The sequence below is a fragment of the Myodes glareolus genome, chromosome 2 (genome assembly GCF_982192425.1).
Source record: "Myodes glareolus chromosome 2, mMyoGla1.1, whole genome shotgun sequence".
Lineage (NCBI taxonomy): Eukaryota > Metazoa > Chordata > Mammalia > Rodentia > Cricetidae > Myodes > Myodes glareolus.
Genome location: NC_142027.1, coordinates 121,956,952 through 121,972,487, shown reverse-complemented (window position 1 = coordinate 121,972,487; position 15,536 = coordinate 121,956,952). Strand labels below are relative to the sequence as shown.

General features: G+C 47.3%; 1 protein-coding gene across 1 annotated transcript in view; it reads left to right on the top strand.

Annotated features, from left to right (window-relative positions):
- The window catches only part of Tmem132b (transmembrane protein 132B), a 280,169-nt gene that overhangs the window by 170,882 nt on the left and 93,751 nt on the right, over nt 1-15,536 (top strand). The gene's annotated exons all lie outside the window — the stretch shown is intronic.

Here is a 15,536-nt window from a genome sequence, read left to right as displayed (position 1 = left end):
CATCGGATCCCTTGGAGCTGGAGCTGTAGAAGGTTGTAACTGGCCTGACACGGGTGCTGGGAACTGAACGTGGGTCCTCTGGAAGAACTGCAGGAGCTTGTAACTGCTGAACCATCTCTCTAGCCCTCCAGGGTATTAAAATAATTAACTATTAGTTCTTTGACAAATGCATACACGGGTAACATTCATTCTGGCCACTGTCTCCCCTCATCTTCTCATACCCTCCTCCCACCCTTATCAACTTCACCCTGCCCAGTCTCTTTCCAAGGTTCATGACTTTTGGTTTTGTTTTGTGGCTCCATTTAGTTTAACCAGGGTTATCTGCATGGCCATTAGATTGGGGCCATTCTCTGGAGCCTGGTGGGGTCACCAGTGGATACATGACAGACATCAATGCCTTCTCTTTTCCATCATTTGCATGAACATGTCATTCAGTATGGAGGGATGGATCCCCCAGCCCATCTTCCATTCCTGCTTGACTACTTAATGTCCCATTATTCATAGCTGCTGCAGGCACTCAGAGCTGTTGAGTGTGTGATTTCCGAGGCTGTGTATTGTCCAGAAGAAGGCATCTGACAGCGCTTCTCCCTATCTTGGGCTCTTAAGTCCTTTCTTTGCTGTCTCGTGTCTGCTGAGCCTTAGCAGGGCTGGATTACATGTCTTATTTGGGGCTGAGCATTCAGCTGTCACTTCTTCTCAGCACCTGTGCAGGCTCGAGTCACCACAGCTCACCAGAAAGAGTCCATCCTGATTAAGGCTGAGAGTGGTAGTTACCTATAGGTATAAACACATATATGCAGAAGATGTTTTGATGCTATGACAAGCTAAACAATAGGAATTAGTCCCCCTGTCCATTTTCCTCCTGTGAGCGGGCCTCAAATCCTGTCAGAGAGTGTTTGGTGTCTAGGAACTTCTGAACATTTGAGAGGAGAGTTGGGAAGGGAAATGGGCAGGGTCTTGAGACACAGACACGAAACTTCTGCTGGACCCTCAAGAAGCAATGCTCTGCCTTGACTCCTGCATCTCTCTCTTTGTTTAGTTATTAAGTCATCTAGACCTTGGCCTTGCTCGCCAAGCACCCTCCCATCTCTTCATCCAAAGGGACAAACTGCTTTCCTGCCCTAAGTTTCTATGGAGTTTCCTGTCCTCTCTGAAAAGCTACCATTCAACACTGAAACACTCTGCATTCCTTTTTCAATTAAGCATTCCATGCAGCAGACCTCCAGGAGTTAGGCCGAGCAGTGGGTGGTGCCTACGCCAGGATGACTGACAGATGCTCTGGTAACTAGGAGACCTGGGCATTTCTTAGCCAGGCTTCACCAAATGCGTAAAGAGTTTCTCTTTGTGGGTGTGAGTGTGGATCAAGAAATAGCCATCTAGGGACCCAGATCTAACTCTAATGCAGGAACTGACTTTGTAGAGCCCATTCTGTATGTAGAGATACTTTGCTCAACCTAGGAATGGGGTGTGTGTTTGTGAGGACCTTAGTCCTGCCTCAATGAGGGGATGGAAGAATCTTCATTGACTTCCCAGGGGAGGCCTTCACCTCTCTGAGGAACAGATGGGAGGTGGGGTGGAGGGAAGTGGGAAGTGGGAGGAAAGGAGGGAAAAGTACTGGGATTGGTATGTAAAAAAAAAACAAAAAACCGTCTAAATTCTAATCTTTCATGAGCTAGATGGAAGAGAGCCCTGGAAGCCTCCTGTCAGGAACTGGTGGTCACTGTGACCCCTAACCCTGAGGCAGATAGACCCCCCTCACTAATAATTAAACCCTTCCCACTCCCAATTAAATACTTAGCTTCCAGTAGGAGATTTAAAAATGTATTGGTCAAATTAGACCATCCATCCCTCCCCAATTTGTAACTTCAGGGGACAAACTTGCCATCTTTGTGTGTACTTAGAACAGTTAAGGGGTTGGGGAACAGCTCCGTGGTTGAGAGCACCTGCTGTGCTAGCATGGAGACCTGAATTCTAACCTCTGGTACCCACGTAAAAAGTTAGGTGTGGGATGCATGTGACTCCTGTAACCCTAGTGCTGTGGGAGGTGGAAACGGTAGGCTGGGACTTATAAAGCCGGTTTCAGTGGGAGACCCTGTCACAGGGGAAGAAGGGGGGAAGCAATGGAACTGGACACCCAATGCCCTCCTTTGATCCCCACATGTATACATGGGCATGTGTACCCCCTCCCATACACTCTCACACCCCCAAAGGCTATTGAGAGCTGTAAGTCTTTAAGGAAGGCCTCTGGTGTCTGCCACTGTTGAGCGGTGACTTTATTGCTTGCGGGTTGTGGTTCTCTACTCCAGAACATGAGCTCCCAAAGGTCTTCTTCTCTTCTTGTACCAGATATAATTCTTTTGATCACCCTTAAGGCTGCACTTCCGGGTTCTAAAGCAGGTACATGTACCCCCTGTGTGTGCATGCGTGGGTCACCCGCCATCTGCGTCATCAATGTCTGACGCAAAAGCCCCTGTAAGCAGGTACAAGGCGTAGAGCCTCCCGTCATCAGCGTCTGACGTAGGCACGTTTTTTCCCATCGTGCGCATTTGCTAGGAAGCTTTTAAAAGATGGACGCGCCAGTTTTACTCTCTCTTTCCTTCTACACCTTTTCCTCGGGCCCATTGAGCACAACCCCTGTTAAACTCCTACGTGGGTTCGTTTGTGTCTCGTGTCTTCTTCTCATTTCTGCCAGATATTTTTACCAGACAATGCTCAGACATCTCAATGAATGCTGAGTGAGTAAGCTTCAGGCCAGATCCCAGACAAGACGGTCCATTTGTGAGCCTCAGCAGAAAGACAGGCCAAGTACAGGCGCTGGCGACTCGCTAGCTTCCCCTTCTGTCTTCTTGAGTGTGCTGACCTTGGTGAGACACACTTCAAATGTTGGCTTCCCGTAAAAGCCTGCATGTCTCGAGCCATGTCTTCTTAGTTGGAGTTCAGCAAGTGTGGACTCCAGTCTCCTGGCGTGTCTCATTAGGGTGTGCTGGCCAGCCTCCATTACAGAGAGGGGACATATTGTCGCCTTAAGACTAAGCGGTGTTTTCAATGAGACCGGTTTTTACACACTACATTGGAGGCTCGACTCTCAACAGGGATTTGCTCTTAGGATGGACAACAGGCCAGAGTTGCACCCTTGAAACTGCGCTTTGTCCCCAGCATATTCAGGATCCTCCCTGCTGGTGGCAAGTGTGCAGAGCAAGCTCTTGGTGTCCGAGTTCAGCTAGCTGCAGGGACACGGCCACTGGGTCCCTCATTAGTGCGGCCTGGCTTGGCTACCAGAGCAGATGGCACCTGCTGCTCCTTTGTTTCAGGCCAATTAGTGCTTGCTCTCCTCCAGGGCTCTGGCCTGGCACTCACTCACATCCACATCTCATCCTGGTCTTCACACATTTGCTTTTCCTCGGGAACACGCACTGGCCGGGCCCATTTGCCAGTGAAAAGGATGAGGGGTGGGTGCTGGGCTCAAGTCCCATATAAGCGCTGGCTGCCTTCTTTGAGGTCATAGGAACAACTCTTCAAGCATGCACACAGATGCCTTCCTTGTCCCAGGACACCTCATTGTTTGGACTCTGCAATTGGGTCTACCAGTGGTCTCGAGACCATGGAGAAAATCCTGGGTTGTCATTAGTGTATTTCCTTGTCATTTCACACCCAGGTCTGGCACCTGTTGATATTGGGAACAAACTCTTCTCTTCGTCAGACTATGGCAGGGGGGAATAGGCCCCAGGTCAAGAGTCTTCCAGGAGACCACCAGCAAAGGGCCAGGGAGAGAAGTTACATGTGTGAGGTCCTTTCCAATCGAGGCTAACTTACGATCTGATAATGGCAGAGGGAGTGACCGGTAAGAAATAAAAAGGATCGCGTGCTTGGTGCTGGTGCACACATCTTTAATCCCAGCAGTCAGGAGGCAGAGGCAGGTGGAGATCTCTTAAGTTCAAGACCAGCTTGGTCTATAGCGTGAGTTCTAGGATGGCCAGGGCTACACAGAGAAACGCTGTCTCAAAAAAAAAAAATAGGATTTTGAGGTAAATGTAAATTAGCAGAAGAGACCAAATGGAAGACAGATTGGAGCTGCTGGTCCTAATTAGTTGGTGACAGGACAGGAGAATTTCTGTTTCCTGTGGGGCAGCAGGAGGCATTTCTGTTCCCTGAGGGGCGTGCAGGGAGAGTCACATGCTTGGGGTGAGAGGAACCCGCGTGACTGCTCGTTGGCTTTCTGCTCAGCTGATGTTTATTGAAAAGCCGTCAGGTAGATGTAAGGTTATCGGAACTGTGATCCGAGTTTTGACCCAGGTGGCGTTCAAAATGTCAACCTATTTTGGGACTTCTCTCATCTCTGTTAAAGCTTAAGGTTAATAAGGTTCGAAATTCTGATTGGGCTTATTTTAGACTATTCCTGAATATCATCGCCCTGCCTCATGTGATTTTCACCTTTCTAGGCAAGTTTTCTGCTAACGGGCTACACCCTAGTCTTAAATACATAGATGCAGTTGCATGTATTCGAGATAATGTCTTTGTTGGCTTGCCCAGGCTGGCCTCAAACCTGTAGTTTCCTGTCTCCATCTCTTGAGTAGCTACCATTGGGTTTGGCTCCCTCTCTTGTCTTTAAGTTTTTTCTTTGCTCTTGTGGAACTGAAATAAATTTGTCTTTTGAGACAGGGCTTCTCTGTGTATGTCTCACTCTGTAGACCAGGCTGGCCTCAAACTCACAGAGATCTGCCTGCCTCTGCCTCCCTGAGTGCTTGGATTAAAGGCGTGCGCCACCATCACCCAGCTGAGCTGAAATCATTTTTGATAACTTAACTGATGGCTGTTGTTGGTGATACCCCAGAGAAGGGTTTCTTCTGATGTCCTCTCTGTGTGTGCATCTGTGTGTAGGTGCACATGCAGTCGTATGCATGTGTGTACAGAAGAGAGGTCAGTGTCTGGTGTCTTTCTCAATTACTCCCCACCTTAATTTTTGGTGCAGGCTCTCTCACTTGCTCTGGAGCTCGCTGATTCAGCAAGATTAGCTCACAACTGAGGCTCAGAGATCTTCCTGTCTCCACCTCTCTAGCATTAGGAACAGAGGCATGCACCATCATGTCTAGCTTTTCACAGGAGTGCTGGAAGTATTGAACTCAGTTTCTCACACTCACACTGCAAGCACTTTGCCAACTGAGCCTTCTTGCCAGCCCTTCATTGTTCTTACTGTTGAACCAGTCCTCCCTGTACCTATATCACATGATTCCATGCCCTAAGGTGGCAGAGTGACAGGTGTCATCTTGACACCTGTACCTTGACACCTGGAAGGAATGGGGCAAGCAGAAGCAGCAGACCCTTGGAACAGAGGACAATGTCTCCTAAGATTCCTGTTTCATGACTTAGGGTCTGATGAAGGTCACACATGGGGAGGTCAAAAATCAGAAAATCCAATCTGTCTGGTTTGAAGAACCAGTGACCAAGTTTGGGGGCAATCACAGCAAAATGAGTAAAGACTCCTAAAGATGAGAGATTCAGGAATGGGGAGCCCTCAGATTTCATAGATTGTCTTTATTCAAAGCTATGTCTGACCCTGGAGCCCTTGTACATTATAAAAACTCCGAACTCACTTGAGCTGTCCAGCTAATAAGCAACAGCTGGAGTTTCTGGAGAAACATACCCAAACTCAGAGTCTCTACGGTATAACTATCTACATTGTCTAGATTATAGCCTGATGTTATTTGACATAAAAATAGAAAAGAAAATGAAACACAAACAGGAGAAGCAAACCGTGCGGCTGGAGTGTGTGACTTAGTGGTAGAGCACTTGCCCTGCATGCTTGAAGCCCTGGGTTCAAACCTACTCCTAAAAAAGATATTACAGCATAACAATCAGTGGAAACTAATATGAGACTAAGATGGTAAGGGAGTCAAAATAATTATAAAAACTGAAGAAAATATATCTGTTGTGATTTAGATGTGGGGTGTACCCGTAGGGTTCTGATGTTGGGTAGCAGTGATGAGAAGTGTTGGAGTCTTCAAGAGGCAGAGCCTAGTGGGAAGTCATAGGTCACGGGAGTACAACCCTTAGAAGAGACTGAAGTAGTTCTCATCGGACCCTGGTTAGCTCTCACTAGAAGATAGCTACAAAATCACAAGCTTGGTGCCTTCTTATGTGATCACGTGACCTCTCCCACAGACGTACTGAAACCCCTCTGTCACGCTGCTAGCCATGAGGTGATCACCAAGGCCAGATCAGGGAGATCACCTGGTCTTGCACTTTAGTCCTTCAAAACATGAATTAAACCAGCCTCTTCCCATCCCCCAGCCTGGTATATTTGTCATAATAACAGAAAACGCTGACACAGTGGATAGAAACAGGAGCCAGGTAGGGACTGTCAAGGAAGAAAGTTGGAATTCTAGTACTGAACTACAGAATACCTGAAATATATTTTTTTTAAAACCTGGATGGCTTACCAGAAAATTCAAGATGATGGAAAGAAAATAGCCAGGAAACTTAAAGGTAGGCCAATGGAGCTTATCTGATCCAAAGAACAGGATAAAAAAAGAAACAAAAAAAAATTAACTGAGCCTCAGGGCCTTGTGTGACGATAGCAGGCCCTCTAGGTGAAATTGGAGTTGAAGGAGAGGAGGGAGAAAGTGGGCTGGAAAATTATTGTGGAAGAAATGAAGACTGCAAGCTTTTCCGCTTGGTGAAAGGTGTGTTTGCTGTGTGACCTGGCACACCCATTTCTAGATGTTTGTTTAGGAGAAGAGAAAAAAAAGTCCACCCTAAGATTTCTAAAGTGTTCACAGCCTTGTCTGCATAGCCCCGAAAGAAGCCAAGCACTTTTTAAACTGGTAAATGGCCGAACACACACATACACAAACATGCATACACATATGTGCATGCATGCACACACATTTATGACACAGGATTTATTGGGGGGAGGAAGGACACTACTTGAATATGTCATAATAGATCCATTATTTTGTATGGTAACTGAAAACAATAACCAGGAAAAAAATACCTTTCTTGGTCTGGGATGTAGCTCAGTGGTAGAACTCCTGATTTGGTGGTGTGCATAAGGTCTTGAATTCAGCCCTAAGCACCTTAAAACAACAAAATAGATGAATGTATGAGTGGATGGGTGGGATGTAGATGGATAGATGGACAGATGAATGGGTGGGTAAGTGAATGTAGGAGTGATGAATATGAATGACGGTATGGGAAGAAGAATGAATGAATGTATAGAAGGTGAATGAATGGGTGGATATTAATGGGTGGATAGGAAGACAGATAAGGATTGATGGATGAATGGATGGATGGATGAACGGCTGGTTGGATAGACAGATGATAGGATGGATGAATGCATAGATACATGCGTGGGTGGATACATGGATGGATGCATTCATGCATGAACAAGCTGTGAACCTCAGAGTTAAGGTGCTTTGCCACTTCAGACATTTCATTTTCCAGAATAGAGGGAAATCTTTCTGCAGGAAAATTTCTAAATAAGAGTTTGAGAGAGAGAGAGAGAGAGAGAGAGAGAGAGAGAGAGAGAGAGAGTGCTTAAGAGATGGTTGTGTAAGTTGGAAGAAGAGAGGTGACCACTGGTGGCCAGACTGGCCACAGGGAGTCATGAACAAGGGTTAGAGAAGTATCTCCTGGAATGTCTTTAATGGCCAGACTTGACGTTTGGATGCCAGCTCCTTCAGTGTGTCGGAGTAATCTTTTCTTGATTGAATACCTTAGCATAGGTACACAGAGGGGGCTGAAGATCCCAACCCCACCCTTTGATATTATATACATTTTAGGTTTGAATACAAAGTCATGGATTTTGTTCTGTCTTCATACCTATGTCATTATACTTATCCATTCTCCTCCCCCAATGCCCTCTGTGACCCTTACCCACCTACAACTGCCAAGCCCCATCCTTGAAACTGTACCAGTGGGTGGATTCTGGTTCCATGAGGTCTGGCCTTCTGTCGGAGCTAGGGGCCTCTCTCCTTAAATTCTTCTCTAGGTGAATCTGAGCCTTTTTTAGATCTTAGGTTCTCCGGGCAGCTCATTTTGGGCCTGACCTTTGTAGGTCAGCCATGCAGGATCCCTGGCTATCTCATTGTTATAGTCCCTTTGATGGACAGCCCAGCGCAGTCCTTCCTGGAAGGTGTTGCTCCCATCTCAGCAGGAAAAGTACCAGGGCTGGGAATAAATTACCACTGATTGCTTTTGTGGCTGCCACCTGTGCCCTGGTGGCCAGGGACGCCTGAAGGGTGTTGGACTTACAGGTGCCCTCCATGCCACCCTGAAAAACCCTCCTGATATCCAGCATGCACAGGGCTGACCCCAGGACCCCAATCTCATTAGCAGTTTCTTTTCCTTGGAGAGCCACCTAGACTGTTAAGTATTAGAAAAAAAAACCCACACTCATGGAGGTTGCTGTAGTATGAGGGCTGGCTTGTTGGGGTTTCTGTCCCACCCAGTACCCCAACAAGCCAGCAAGTCCCAAGGAAAAATCACGCACAAGACTCCATAAGGTTATAAACTGATTGGCTCATTAGGTCAGGCTACTTATTAGCTCTTATAACTTATGTTACCCCATTATTCTTATCTACGTTAGCCACATGGGCTCATTACCTTTCTCAGTGTGACAGCTTACATGTTGCTTCTTTTGTGGTCTGCACAGGAATGGCAGAGGAACCTCTCTGCTTCCCAGAATTCTCCCAGTCTCTTTGCTCCACCCCTACTTCCTGTCTGGCTTTCCCGCCTATACTGCCTGCCTGGCCAATCAGCGTTTTATTAAAATATGATTGACAGAATACAGATAATTCTCCCGCACCATTTCCCTCTCTTTTTTTTTTAAACAAAGGAAAAATACCCATAATCCATTTGTTGGGAATGTGGGCGTAGTATTTCAGGCTACTTCCTGCTGGTTGGGGGCGCTGATAGTCTTAAGGGGACCTAAAGAAAATTTAGAGTTATAGTCAAGTCATGACTGGAGTATCCTGTGAGTCTTGATCATCTCAGGCAGCAGTCTTGAATCAGTTCTGGATGTAGAACTCTGTCATCTGGGCCATCTGTTCCTGTCGATTTCTCAGGTGGCCTCCCTTGGTCAAAGATGATTTTTCTTAACTCTGAATAAATCCATAGCCTCTCATTTTCTGTGGAAAGAAAAGCAGAATCTCTTCTCCAAAGCAACATACCTTTTGACTTCAGTTTTGAAGCCAAGGTATTTTCAAAATGTCTATCTTGGGTTAGTTCAGCAGCATTTATAAACAAATGTCTTTTGGTGACTGTTGCTCCTTCCTCAGCATTCAAACAATCCACACCTCATGGTGTGATACAGATTATTAGAAATGGGTTAATATCAAGATATGAGAGTTAGTTAGTAACTAACTCTCTAGAGATAATGGGCCAGGCAGTGCTTAAATGAATACAATTTGTATGTTGTTATTTCTGGGACTAAGCTAGCCGTGCGGGAGCCGGGTGAGGCGAAAAGCAGGCCTGCCCGCAGCTCCTTTCTACAGATGGCGCCCACGTGGATAACTGCATCCACAGAAACCCTGAGAAAGTTTGGGAAAAAATGGACTAAAGCATGTTTTCTTGGTGGCTGGCTCCATGGCGTCTGCCTCATTGCCCTCTTCCCAGCATTCTGTTCTGTTTCTCCGCCTACCTAATTTTCTGTCCTATCAGTGGGCCAAGGCAGTCTCTTTATTGACCAATGAAAGTAACACAATAGACAGATAACCCTCCCCCATCAGGTTGCTCCCTGTCCAACCTCAGAGGGAGAAGCAGACTTTCCACAGGTTTCCGTTCCATGTGGGAGCAGCCATTCCCTATCCCTATGCATTCCTGAATGTCCCCCATCTGCATGTGTACCTGGAAGAGACCCGAGGACACTGATCTCTTAATATAATGACAGTCATACACAAGTGCTCTGAGAGTGTCCTCCGTGTGGCTCTGGAGTTGGACATGGTGGGACTGAGAAGCTCTACCTCTGCCAGGGCCTTGCTAGGCACTGGACATGAGGATCGCTCCCCACTGCTATACTGAGCACGCAGAGCTGTCTCAGAGGACAGAGCCAGGTGACTGATTCTGTCATCCATGCCTCTGTCAGGGAGGGGGTGCCAGAGTTCTCTTTACCCAGAGATCTGAGGCTCTAGATACAGAAGAGACCACTCATGGGCATTATTTATGTGGAAAGGTTGACCCTCTTTAGTGGCCCACAAGGAGCCAGCTCATAGTAGTAGAGTTGGAGGGCCATAGGAGAAGATATCCCCTATTCTTTTGTCTTTGGGGTTTGTGTGTGTGTTCATGTGTGTGCATGTGCACTTGTGTGCACATGAGTGAGGGCATCCTCAGGTATTACTCCTCACTATCCCCCTATTGTGGGTTTTTTTTTTTTTTTTTGAGACAGGGTCTCTCCCTGGCCTGGAACTTGTTCATGACTCTAGATTTGGTGGCTGGTGAATCCCAGGGATCCTCGTGTGGCTGTCTTCCCAGCACTGGGGTCACAGGTGTGTGCCACAGTGCCTGGCTCTCAAACTCAGGGCCTGCATACATGGCATGCCCCTCCCCAGATTTGCCATCTGCCCAGCACTTAGAGATTTTTGGAAATACAGCTTTTATTTAACATGACAGTGGGAACAGAAGTCAGGTCCTCAGCCCTGCTCTCGGCTGAAGCCATGGACGTCTCCCCTGTCCCTTTAGGAGAGCTAATGAGATTAGAGGCTCCATCTCCCATGCCCTTGTCCTAAGTCTGTCATGTCAGCTCTCCCGTCAGTCAGTGGCCTGGGCTTGCCTTTTTCTCTGAGGAGAATCTAAATAGAAATTAAAAAAAAAATAGAATCCACTGTGAAACTCACTACTTTATACAACAGAGGCTTTCTGCCAGATCAGTAGTGTGAGAGAAAGAGAGAGAGAGGAAGGACACTTGAGGAAGTTGTATTAGGAACCCGGAGTAAGAGGACCTCAGCCGTCATTTCCTGGAAGGGTTTGGGACATTGTCAGATTGTGATGGAGGGGAAAAAAATAATTGTGGGCCATTGTCTTAGCTGTCTCCGGGCTTGTCATGGTGATGCTGATAAAATCAAATAAGCTGGAAGTGAGGTGACTTGTTAGTGTGGGAAACAGCCCGGTGCTGGCAGCCGAGGAGGTGAAGGTGTCCAAAGCGCTCCCTCATTACTGGGATCGATTGTCTCCAGCGCTGGGAAAGCGTTGGTAAGCAAAAACGATGTCTCAATGATGGACACTAGCATCCTTCTCCCGCACTGGGGCCATGGGGTAGCCACTTGCTGTCTTTCTGCAGCAGATCTGGGAGGCAGATAGAGAGTTTTGGGGGATGTTTGTGCCTGGAAAATGGTTTTACGTTTTAAATAAAAGCTGAGCAAACCAGATAAGAGGGATGAGGATGGTGCCTCCTTCTTCAAAGGAAAAAAGGAAAATATTTAAGTAAAATATTTCTTTTTCTTCTCCCTCTCCCCCTTTACTCCTCCCCTTCCTCCCTCTGTCTGTCCCTCCCTCTCCCCCACATTCTCTCTGTCTCTGTCTCTCTCTCCCTGATAAGTTCTCACTCTTCTGCCCTACTTGTCCTGAAACTCACTCTGTAGCCCAGGCTGTCCTGAAACTCACTCTGTAGCCCAGGCTGTCCTGAAACTCACTCTGTAGCCCAGCCTGGTCTCAACTTCTTAGCAGTCTTCTTATCCCAAACTTCTAAGTTCTGGGATGACCGGTGTGTGCCATCTTAAAGTGGTTCAATGATTTTTTTGGCTTATTTATAAAGTTCTGGAATCATCACCATTATATGATTTGGGGGCATTTTTATTATCTGCCCAAAGGAAACTCCACCCATTAGCATCCAGTTTCCACTCCCCATAGCCCTGGCCCTTGGCAACCACTCCTCTGATTCTTGCCTGTGTGGATCTACCTGCTGTGGACACATCAAACATCAGACTCATGCCGTATGTGGCCTTTTGTATGGCAACTGGAGCCCATTCTGTAACACATACCCCAGTTCAGCCTTGCTCAGCAAACTGCCCCTCGACTGTTAACCCACGGTGGAGCTCTTTGTTCCCAGCACCTGAGACATGGACCCTTGGGACTCAGCGCATGTTCCTCTGAGGCCCACAAACTGCTGGTTACTCACTGAGCCATTGGTTTGTCGGATACATATTTAAAGAGCGCTTGCTGTGTCTCGGGGAATGTTCTGGGGACACATTAGTAGGAAAAACAGGCAAAGCCCAAAACAAAATGAAAACTGCTGCTTTCGTGGCACTTATGCACCCCTGAGTATATGTCTGTCTGTGATAATCAGCGTCATAAATAACAGTATGTCAGAAACGAAAACCACGAAGCAGCTGGATCCGGGGAAGGGCGAGAGAGCTGCCGGGGATGAGAGTTGGGCTGTGGTGAGACCTCACTGAGCTGGCGGCATCGAAGACCGCTCTTTATACACAGCACCTCCTGTCCGTGTGGATGCTTAGGGCACATTTTCCCATGATGTTTTTTTGTCTTGAAATACTTTTACTCATTTATTCAACAAGTGTTAGCTGAGACTATGCTTGGCTCCCAACTGTAGTTTAGGTCTTGGCTCAAATGCCGGCTCCTCAGAGGCCTTTCCTTCCAAACCTACCTCTGGTTTTCCTAATGTCATTCATAGTTTATACTGAAGTTGAAACGACTGTAAGTTGTCATCTCTCCATCTTGAAAAATTGAAAAAAATAATTTTCTGAACATTGCACACTTGTGGACGCTGCATCTTGATCCTGTCTACCCGTCAGTGCCCCTGCAACATCCCCCAGGGCCCCCATCGCATTTGTCTCCGCTCTTCGCTATGGGTGTGATGCTACCAACTGCTCCGAGTTTCCTGCCGTGACTTCCCCGCAGTGATGGATTGGAACCTGGAATCGTGAACTGATTAAACCATTTTTCCAGGGTGTATTTTTATCATCACAGGAGAAATGAAACCAGGACTCTGTCTGAGTTTGCCGTTTTGATGGTTGCCAGAGCTGTGGCAATGCAGCACCTTGTCTTCTCAGGGATGTCAGGTGGGCGTGGAGGTCCAGCCCCACACTGTGTCTGCTGTGGGTCATCAGCAGATCCCATCCTGCGGTACCCACCATAGCAATCACCTGGGTCATCAGTAGATCCAATCCTGCAGTGATCTCCATAGTGATCCCCTGGGTCATCACAGATCCAATCCTGCAGTGATCTCCACAGTGATCCCCTGGGTCATCCCAGATCCCATCCTGCAGTGATCTCCACAGTGATCCCCTGGTTCATCCCAGATCCCATCCTGCAGTGCTCTCCATAGCGACCGCCGTTCAGTGTCTTTAATCTTCACCCACTTTTTACGTTCGTATCTAGGAAAAGAGCCCCAAGGAAAAGTAAACCTGGTCCACAGACTAGCTCTAGTGTCTCATTTCTAGAAACTCTTATTTGGGGAAGTGGCCACCATCTCTGCTTGGTGGCTCAGAACTATTTAGAAGTTGGTAGGGAGGCAGGCAGTGGTGGCATATACTTTTAATCCCAAGCAGAGGCAGGTGGGTCTGTGAGTTCGAGGTCAGCCTGGTGTACAGAGTGAGTTTCAGCACAGCCAGGGCTACACAGAGAAGCCCTGTCTTCAAAAACCAAAAGCTCCCCCCACCTCAAGATGTTGATGGGAACAGAAACAGTCGATGTAAACAACAGGATGTCATCCCCCATTTTTATTTCCTTCTCCCGAGAAGGAGATATCCTTTCCTCTCCCCTACCATACATCACAGTGATGCAGGGATTGGTGTCTAGATGTGGTCCTTGGGGACAAGCTGAAGGGTTGGTCTTCCCATGACTTTCTTTCTCACACACGTGTTTGAGCCACATGGTACACCTCAACCCCATCTCAAGAGGGACCTAGGGAGGAGGCTAGCCTGTACTACAGGGTGATGCTTCCCCTAGAGATGGAGACTTGTGCTCCAGCCTGAGGTGTGCATTCCTACTCTGCCACACAAACACACACTCTTGCATGTGACCACTCATACCTGTACCCACCTGCCCCTCCATCCCTCCCCCACACCCATTCACATCCATATCCAGCCTCCTGCACATACATATACATATACATATACATATACATATACATATACATATACATATACCTGAACTTGATCACACGTTCTCACATGAGCCATGCATGCTCATTTCATGGGCACTGGCTGGCTGCCTTATGACCATCTTGTGGCTGGCACTTGGATGCTATTTTCTCAACGGCAGCCACCATTATTAAACTGAGACTCAATGAGTTCTCAGTTTTTCAAGGCTTATCAAGAGTGAACTGGGAGCAGGTAAAATTAATAGTTATGAGCCAATTTCCATATAAATGAACTTATTAAAAAGTACCCCAGCTACTTGAATTAGATTTCCTTCTGGTTTGAAGGAAAATACTTGAAAAAAAAATCCAACAAGAAACAACCCCCCCCCCCAACCCCAAAACAAATAAAGCCTCATAGCAACAAGTCCATAGAGTCTGCCTTTCCATTCATTGTTGGTTATGGGCAGCTCTTGCATCTGGACCAACTCACCAGCCGGAGTCAGAGAGTAGCAGGAAGTGTGTGGTTTAGAAGGTGACCCAGTGTCTCACCTGACAGGACTGGTGTTTCTCCTTGCTCATTTCAGAGCCCACACAGCTTTAGTGGGATGGCACATGGAGCCTTCTCCATTGCTGGTTCTTCAAAGGCAGACACCATTATTAAACACTGAGAAAACCCCTTGGTTCTGAAAGAAAGAGAAGGTTCCATCTTGAGTTATAGAGCATCCCTTAGAGGAGACGCACAGGTAAATGCCATGGCTACCTCCAAGTGTTGAACGCCACTCCTTGTTTTATACAAATTGTTGGCGTGGGGAGCTGTCCATGGAAAGAGAATTATGCATGCAGCAGGTTCTTTTCCCTAATGTTTTTCCTCACAGACTGAACACTGGGACACCAGATGCAGAGACTGTGAGGGTCCATGAGGCAGGGCAGAGGTCCTGAGACCCAGCAGCAGAAAAAGCACAAGGTGCTCTGGGGGACTCAGGCTGTGGGGAGCAGGGGAATCAGCTTCCCTGTTGGTATCCTTCTGGGGTCCCAGTCAAGGTAGATGCAGGGAGATGGCAAGGGGTTCACAGGATAGCGTCCACTGACAGCCCCGTGCTTTTGGCTTTTTGTTCTTCTCTGTCTTTGATACATGATTTCCAGAGCAGTAACTAGCCTTTGTTTTCCAAGAGGGCTCACATGCAGGAGTATGTATGTTTGTGTGTGGGGAGAGTATGGTGTAAGTGGACATGCACAGGTGTGTGTGTGTGTGTGTGTGTGTGTGTGTGTGTGCACGCGTGGGTGTGGTATGAATGAAGGCAGAAAGGTGGGAGTTTTGTACAATATATTTAATCCAATTTGGGTCTGATGGAATGAAGAGTCCCGTTTAACCCTCCTGCCACTCAGTTTCTATAGCACCTGTCTTATCTTTTCTAACCATCGACCTTACGTTGATCCCACAAGCCCACAAAATCACCGTCACTCTGTAAATCCTGGAGAGTCTGAGCCAGGGGCTCATGAGTTA